Source organism: Siphateles boraxobius, unplaced genomic scaffold (genome assembly GCF_051911475.1).
Source record: "Siphateles boraxobius isolate OS27281-9 unplaced genomic scaffold, OSU_SipBor_1 25, whole genome shotgun sequence".
NCBI classification, from domain to species: domain Eukaryota; kingdom Metazoa; phylum Chordata; class Actinopteri; order Cypriniformes; family Leuciscidae; genus Siphateles; species Siphateles boraxobius.
In genome coordinates, this window is record NW_027508866.1 from 18,024,673 (window position 1) to 18,034,187 (window position 9,515).

General features: G+C 36.4%; 1 protein-coding gene across 3 annotated transcripts in view; it reads right to left on the reverse strand.

Moving 5' to 3' along the window:
* The window catches only part of phf24 (PHD finger protein 24), a 55,169-nt gene extending 49,945 nt beyond the window's left edge, over window positions 1-5,224 (reverse strand). The window contains exon 1 of one of the 3 annotated variants that reach the window (XR_013207117.1): window positions 4,829-5,218. The gene's annotated coding sequence lies outside the window, so the exon portion shown is untranslated. Of the gene's footprint in view, window positions 1-4,828 lie in introns of all 3 variants that reach the window. The other 2 variants (XR_013207116.1, XM_077242970.1) reach the window with 2 other exon arrangements.
* Window positions 5,225-9,515: the final 4,291 nt, after the last annotated feature.

Genomic DNA, 9,515 nt, shown 5'->3' on the forward strand with positions numbered 1-9,515 from the left:
TATATAATCAAGCATTTTACACCTTTTTAACAGTAACTGCGCCACATATGGGCCGATCTCCTTAAAAGTTTGCATGCTTCTTTAGGATCATGTGCCGCATGTGCTCACCTAATGATGAGAAGTTCTGAGTTTTCGTTTAGGAATGATAGGCTTTTGGGTGGACTTGGCCACACCTGTTTTCTAAATGACCCAGTTATAGCTATCTAAAGGCCAAAATTAAAAATTGTTTTGCTAATTATTGACCTAGAGAGTCCCAAGAATTGGGCCTCAATGGTTTTATCTAGGTTGAGCCAAAAACCTAGGACTGGTTCGCAAAAATTGTTTTTTGAAATTATCTCCAATATTTAAAGAACGATTCGATTGACAGTGGTCCTAGAGGCAAATTTGATCAGAATGAGGAGTTCTACCATGCGGTATGAATGACGTGGGCGTGTGCCAAAACTCGTGTGGTATACAATCCTTTGCGCACGTGAAAAACGCAAAGGAAGCCAAGGATTCCGACGGTATAAGACACTTGAGTCTACGTCTAACTGTTTAGGAGTTATGAGCAATTTCATACTTTTCACAGTTGTAGCACCCCCGTCAGGCCGATTGGGCAAGCCTTGGTGACGTTGTAAGCGGTGTGAATACATATATGTACAGTACGTATATGTACATATACATATATATAAGTCTCTACGACTTTCTACGACATTCTCTACGAGAATGCTGACCCTCGGAAATTTGACCAATTACAAGCTTAACCGCAAGCTGAACCACTAATAATAGCTTCAATACAGTTAGCCTTTTATTAGTAGCTTGCAAACTAAAATATTTTTTCAAAATGGTAGTGACCGAAGTACAGATGCCGATTTGAGAACAGTTTGGTTCAGAAAGACAGTCTGAATGAATCATTCATGAATCAAAATGATCCGGTTCTCTGATCAGCATCCTCTCATGATCCATGAATAAATTCAGAAGATACAGTCTCCACACAATTGAAAAATAGCCTGCATGTAAAAACAGTAAGTATTTCTTGAAAATATAAAAATTGAGGAGTGGGAGTGAATTTTTTTATAACTCATCCGTTTAAATTATTCTAAGCCTTAAAATGCTGCATAATCAAGGGCGTGGCCACTTGAGTGACAGGTGGATTGCCGCTGCCGTCACTAGCCGTTTGTCTGCTCTCTCCTCAGCTGATTCCAGCTGCTGAACTTGCCATCTCTGCCGTGTTTATACATTTTTCGGGATTATTTCATAAAATTTAATGCACGCCTTATACCTTCTCCCACGCCATTGGATTCCGTCGTTGTCGAGTATCGAAAGAACAACCAGCGCTGTTTTTCAGTTGTTTTCCTCTGTGAACATGCACTCATGGATGTCTGACAATTTTGTTGCTCTTTGGAGTTCAGATTTAAAAACATCTAATGTCTATAAAGAGGCTACACTCGTTCTGCGGTACCGTTGATCTTACAGAACACATGACTTTTTAGTGTTAAATAAAAAGTACCGTCAGATGAAATCCTGCAGGTGTCAGTGTTTTCTCTCCTTCCCTTAAATGAGCGCGTATTTCTAGTGCATTTACTTGAACTTCTTATGTAATATCTATCAGAATTTTAAATGGACTGAATAAAGCTTTCTACGAACTTGACGTGTGATGCCGTGCTGACTGACATGTATGCGCATCATTGTCACACACACGCTCAGAGCAAATATTGTAAGTTACTGCATGATAATACATTTTTATCTAGCAGAATAATAATGCATCACAATACACAGTCTCACGTTTAGTTATGTCTTTTAACTATTATAGTATTTCAAAGGGGCAAAAACATGAACTTTAACTATTGGCTGTAGGCCTACTTCTTCAAGTCAGCTGTTACTTTAGCGCGAGGCCAGTAGCACATTAGCTCCTTAGCCTGAGCAAACTCGATCACGGCGAGCTAGGCGGGCGTAGTTTTAGCATCCAGGCACCTCAACTCCACCCAAAAACCCGCCTTTTTGCCCATTTTCATTTATCAGGGAGTGACGCGCGGTGCCAAGATGGTGATGCACGCCGACTCCGCCCAATTTAGGATTCAAAAATGCTCTTCAGAAACCTACGGGTGACGTCATGGACACTACGTCCATATTTTTTTAAAGTCTATGGGAAAAACATCTGAGTTGGTGTGAATGTTCCTGCTTCAGCTGCATTGCACCTACATGTTCATCAGCCTTTGTTTTCCCCTCTAATAATTGTAATACCATGTTTCACAAATCGGCTTCGCACTGTCAAGTTGTCGCTGACTTGAATCCCAACAGTCCCTGCCTTTCATGTGTTACTCCTGTGAGGAACTGTTCTGTGAATAGGATGGCGACAAAGCTTTCTTTTTTTTCCATGGGAATGATTCCCATTGATGTGAATATCCCATCCCCAAAGGCCTGGAACTAATCACACTAACGAGTTCACTAAGGCCACCTTCTGCCAGTGACTGGAATCACAAACACCCACCGAAAAAGAAAAAAAAATAGCAGCCAAAATTCAAAAATAAAATCGCCAACGCTCTCTGTAAAGGCTAATGAGTAATAAAGTGATAAAACACTTAATCACGTCTGTCTATGCAATGTGGGCTTGTAAAAATGTATGAGTGCATATACGCTCATAACACCTGACCTTGGACACACAGTGGCCCAAAAGCAAATACGCTGGCTAAACTAAGAGTGCTGGGAGTTGAAATTCCACTCGCACGCTGGCCTATGGGCACGGAGGCGGCGCAGTGTGGAGGAATTTGAATGTAAATGCCTCTAGAGAGAAGAGCCCCAACGTTGGCATTCAGTTGCTGTCAGGCACAGAGTCTGTGCCAGGCAATCTTCTGAGAGGAGTTGACAATGAGCGCTGTGAGGGAGACGAGGGAACCTAGAGTGTCTGCAAGGTTCTAAAGCTGACACTCATGGTGCATTGTGGGTAGAATGGGAGACAGGAGAGAACCGAGTACCAAAAGGTGGAGGACAGTCCTGAAGAGCTAATAGAGGGTGTTTGTGTCATCTGAACCACTGCTAAAGATGAACCATTACTAATAGTAAACACATAACTAGAAAGGCCAGAAGTAATGGAATATATCAAATTTTAGCTAAAATTTAGTCACAAACACGCACATGTGTTCAGGGTTACCAAGAGTCTGATTTGGAAAATGTTCACAAGGTAAAATGTACACAAGAGTTCAAATTCAGTACACTCCAATTAACCCTTTCATTTGGTTTAGATCAACTTTATTTTCCGATGTTCTCTGTTGTTAATAATAATAACATTATGTTATTATCAATAATATAGTTTCTTATATAAACAAATAATAATAATAATAATATAATAAAATAATATATATATATATATATATATATATATATATATATATATATATATATATATAAAATAAATAATATTTTATTATTATTATATTATTATTTTCATCATCATCAAGTTCTGTTTAAATCAACTTTATGTTCATATAATAATCTATTATTATATAGATGATAATAATCATTATGGTTGTGGTGTTGTTGTTGTTTGTTGTTGTTATATTTATTGATAGTAGAAGTAGGAGTACTAATAATACCAATTATAATAATAATAATAATTATTATTATTATTATTATTATTATTATTATTATTATTATTATTATTATAATTATGTCAGTACTATAAAATTGCTCCTCAATCCTGACATAATATTGCTTACAATATGTATTAAATTATATTAAATGATTATTAAAAATGTACACAACAGTTCAAATTCAGTAGACTCCTATTAACCCTTTCATTTGGTTTAGATCAACTTAATTTTTTATGTTCTCTGTTGTTAATAATAACATCAATGTCATAAATTATTATTGTTATTTTATTTTATTATCATCATCAAGTTCTGTTTGAATCAACTTTATGTTCATATAATAACTTATTATTTTTGATGATAATAATCATTACTGTTGTTTTATAATTGGGGAAAAACATTTACATTCTTGAAAAAAGTTAAATATGAAAATATATTTTCCATTTAATACTAATATTACTTATTATACTAATTATTAATACTAATAATTAAAAATATTGTTATCTAAAACAAATAAACAGCATTAAAAATGAATTAAAGAATGAATGTTTGACCTTGAAATTCTGTAAGATCTACATGATCTTAAAATAAGATCAGATCCTAAATCTGAGACTTTTGAGAACATTTCTGAATGCAAACGAGCTCCTCAGTCCATCGCCTCAATGACATCATAACACTCTGATCACTCCGGACGGTGACGTCAGACGTGATGCACAAGGTCTTACAAAGAGACTGCAAATGATCCAGCAAAACTTACCTCTGCAGTGCTGCTCAAAGGAGCATATACTTCATCACGCACAACTTATGTGTAGGGAAATCTTAGGAAAATGTCTATGCATCAGTCACAGTACAGCAAATATGTAACGTGACAGTGCAACAAAAGTTATTGCGTAAACTCTGGCTATATAAACAGCCTCACCTTACATTTCACATTGGAAAATCATGAAATATAATGCTCGACTCTCTCATCCACACCCGTCTAACAGCACTGACCTAGATCGAGTGGTATTCACTGGGTATTTTTCTACACCCACACAAAACTGATGCATGAATGATCCGTCTCGTGATATTTAGCTATACGTCTATGCACAATAAGTTGCGTGCTTTTATCGCCAGCAGTTTGAATGCATGGTAATATTCTGTTGCATACAATGCACGTTCTGCAAGATTTACTAATTGACGTTAAATGTGGACTATGCCAATCATAATAGTCTTGATCTACTTGGTAGCATTACTATAGTTAGAAAGGAACTAAGACTAACCTGGCGGAAATTGGATGGTGCTCCGTTACTTGGGACTGGATTTCTTCTGCTCCTCTCCTCACGCGCTGACAGCAGTCATTTCAAGCGTTGCTTTCGTCAGTGAAGGCTATGCGTGTGTAATCGCGGCGGTCACTGTACCACAGCCTACTGTTGTGTGTGTGTATGTGTGTGTGTGCGTGCGTGCGTGCGTGTTTGTGTGTGACCCAGTCAAACAAATATCCCGCATCCGAGGAAACCGCGTTGTTTGTGAAGCGCGAGCTGAAGGCGCGGAAGCTGGACAGCTCCAGTGCTGAATTCTGGAGAGCAACTTTGCTCTCGAAAACCTACAGCTCTTGTAAATAAACACAGCCCTGCTAAAAGTTGTCTGCTGCTTCAGCTGACGAGCCCACTAGATTTGCCAAGGTCCAATGTTCTTCGAGCTCTCTTCGTGGAACTTGTTTTCAGCCTGCGAACGGAGACGTTCCATTGGTCGGTTCAAATGACGTTGGCACTGGGAGATGAGAGGAGCCAATGCACGGAATATGGGTGCAAAAACTGCTTTAATTAGAGATTAACATATATTGCCTTGTTGATTTTGTGGTTGTAATCATTACATTTCTAGCTATATTAAAAATAATCAATACCAAATACCTAGATAACAGGGTGTACAAGCCAATTAATTTAATAATCATGGTCGGTTAATTTAGCACCCAATAGTGCGCATGAATTTGTCTTAAATATAGGCTAATAGGCTATTTAGTTAAATGTAAACAGTATAACAATTATGTAAAACAAAATTCATGACTAAAATAAAAGGGTAAAAGTTAACCTACAAAAACATCAAAACATTGTTTTGGTAAACATATATTGTAAAATATTAATTAAATAAAATTATATAACAAATAAAGGAGTGGCATATTTGTATATATATATATTAATGCAGATTTGAATGCACCAAAATTCCTCGCTTGTCTGCACCTGTTCTCCTCGTTAGTCCCTGATTAGTTCATCTTCATCTTAAAACCTGTGTCTAGTTAGTTCCCTCATTTCATCCTGTGTATTTATACTCCCTGTTCTGTTCAGACCCTTGTCGGTTCTCATTGATGTTTGATGTGGTTGGTTCTGTTCTGCTTGAATTTAACAAGTGAAGTCATCTTAGTTGTGTGCTTTCAACAACCACTAGAAAATTACAGAATTCCAGAGAGCTCAAAATTCATAATATTGTATTAAATTAAATGAACGTTTATTTTACAAAACATTTACAAAATGAATTGTCTGATGTTTAAACTTTTGGGCCAGTGGGGCACAGTTAATGTTATGACGATAATGAAAAAAATAATCAAGATGTTATATACAAATGTACATATAATTATGTATATCGCAAGGGTATAATTCATGAGCTGTAACTGCTTACATTTTAAATAGCCTTTTATATATTTTGCATTTTAATAGTCCTCCGGTATGACAATTTCATTTTGATAAGTAATCCATGTCTTTGTTAATAATATGAGGTCATACAATCTGTACATAATCATCTTGAACAAAATTAGGTTGAGGAGTTATCACATGGGTTATCACACATGATTTGAATAATAAATTATCCTAACACCTCTTGTCACATTCTGTTCTTGTTTGTACAGGTAATAATTATGACCACCAAAGGTTTGTGGGTTACTTTTGAATCGATAAATGTTTCCATGCCTTCATGAAGATCTCAAATACCAATGGGAATCTCATTTTAATCCTGCGTAGGCAGTTATGTCCAACACTTCCCAGTATGTGGTCCCAGTGCATGCTGGGTCAAATGGAGACACATACATAATTAATGCTGAGGTAAATGCATATTGAGCAATGGATGCCCTATGGACCACTATACCTATACTGTCAAAAAGGAAATCAAAGAGAAGATTGTGAGCTCATAAATTAGTCCCTGTAACAAGCCCAAACTCATGTTCAAATGAATATTATTTAATTGATATGTTTAGGCTAATGATGCTAATGATGCTTTATGCGGGGGCATTTCAGCCGAAAATGACATGGCATCTGAGGTCAATTGCTAGATGTTTTTAATTGAAGGAATATTCTGGGTTCAAAACAAGTTAAGTTCAATCACCAGCATTTGTGGCATAATTTTGTGGCATAAGAAGTCATCACTCATTTTTTAAAGTAAAAAGGAGGTCACTTAAAATGGAAGTGAATGGGGCCAATTTTTAAAGCATCTAAAAGCCGAAATGGGAAATGTATAATAATTTTAAGCACTTACATTAAATGTTCTCATAAAATGTGTATTATTCAAGATATAAAGTTGTTCTCATTATTTTTATGTTTGTTTAAGGGTTTTACGAGGTACATTGGCATGGCAATGGAATTGGCTAGAACTTTACACCGAATTTTTTTAAACTAAAATAATCTTAATTAGTTTTGGGGGTGACGCATTACAAGTAACGCAAGTTAAAAATCAGATTATTTTTTCAATTAACTAGTAAAGCAATGCTTTCAAATTTACAACAAGACATCTGAGTTACATTTTCAAATAAGTAATGCAAGTGACTTTATTTTCACATTTATTGATTGACTCCTCTCTTGTCCCCATGTTGATAGAAATTGGGAGTAAATGCAGAGGTACTGTGTGTGTGCTGTGTCAACATGATGGTTATTGTAGTTCTAGACTAAATGTGAGCAAGCATTTACTCATCTCACTTTTGGTTTGAAAGGGCATTTACTCTTGCCAAAAATATAACTTTTTGTTATGAAAAGGGTCGCAACTTCATTGTTTTGTTGTTTTATAATGTTTCCTGGAGTGCACTTGATTTTTACATCAGAAATTGACATAATTTAGAAATAAAAGGCATTTTTCCTATACCCTGATTTTAGCCCTCTGATTTGAACGCTCAGTTTGATGGGGCGTGTCTGCTGAACTTTCTCGAAAACTTTTAGCACGTTTTTACTATTACAGCTCTCAAGGTTAACTAATCGTGAAAAGTATTGATTATGGCATTATATTTAGATATATAGCATTATGTTTAGATATATGCATGAATGCACATGAAAGGTTGCAATATTGTAGCAGATCACAGACATGTTTAGCGCAGAATTCAGTGATCTCATCATTTCAACTCGATTTCTGCACTCTCACAAATGCTTTCATCATAGCTAACAGTGCAAACACGATGTAGCCTAAATAAGAGATTTGTTGATTAAAACGGGAGTTTTGGCGACAGTCCAGAACTCAGTCACTTATAAACTTACGCTGTTTGATTGACAGCTCCAGTGATTGTAAAGAGAGCGTTTTTGATTGCAGTTTAAATAATAGATTATTTTCATCCTACTAAGAGAAACAATGTGAAGTTGAGTTGACTGTTAAGTCACTGATTTGATGTACTGACACATAAACAGCAATAGGCTACAGTCCAGTGGTTCCTCAAACCTATCTTAGAGTACCACCAGACCTGCACATTTTTATGTCTCCCTCATCTATCACACCTGATTCAACTCATGAGCTCATTAGTAGAGACTGCACGACCGGAAATGGGTGTCAGATATAGGAAGACATACAAAATGTGCAGGGCTGGTGGTTCTCCAGGACAGGTTTGAGAACCACTTGACACAATTTTTAGACAAAGAACATCTGACTGTACATGAATCATTACATATCAGAAATCACTGGCTACGGATCAGGCATCAGTTACTTATAAGTTATCGCGTTACTGTCGAGTTCATATCGTAAAAGTCTGTTTGCAAAGCCTGTGCCGAAATTGTGACTGATTTACCAAAGAATCCACAGGGAAATGTACCGAATACAAATAAATAATGCTCAACTGAGACATTCACATTGTTACATTTAAATAATCACATTCCAAGCATTAGGATCCTTTGGTCTCAAAAGTAATGCAATTGGTTACTTTTTTATGGAGAAACGCATTACTTTTAAAAATTTATAAAAGTGTACAACACTGATCTTAACACACATTTTAATGTTTACAAATTGACCCCATTTATTTCTATTGTGAATGCCTCACTGTAACCCAGATTTTAGCATTTTTTAAAGAAAAGGAAGGAAAAGTGGGAATTAATTTTTGTTGTCATCAACATTATGACAAAAGTGTTATTGATTGGTCTTAAAACTTGTACTGAACCCAGAATATTGCATTAAAATATTAATCAGCATCTATGATAGCACAGCTTTTATATTTTAGTCGAAAGTCACTGTTTTTTGTCAGGGTAATTGTATAAATGTGATAATGTCGTCTTTGTATTTACTTCATTTTAAAACATGACACAAGATCAACAGCTGGTTATCGTCCAGGTTATGTTTTTGTTTTGTCTGGTGGCAAAATGCTACATCTTTGTCAAGTTCATATAAGGTGAAAACATGCCATAAATAAGGGCAGCCAAACTTCAGTCTTTCAACAAGTGCTTCATGGGCCCTTTAATATAGACAAATGTTCCTGACAAAAACACAGGCACAGTGGAGCCAGACGCGGTGCTTTCACAACGAATCGCAGGGAAGACAGCATTTGCACTAGCTCCATCACCATTAGCAGCCCATCCGCAGCGTGATCTCTCGGCCATTAGTGTTCATTTGGCGGGACTCTGGGGAGGAGCTCGCCATCAGGCTCTCTGCTAACAACCAGAAGAATGAGAATGCAGAGCCAACAGATACTAGTAATGGAGATTTCTCTTTTGTTGCCATTTGTTGTGGACTGTA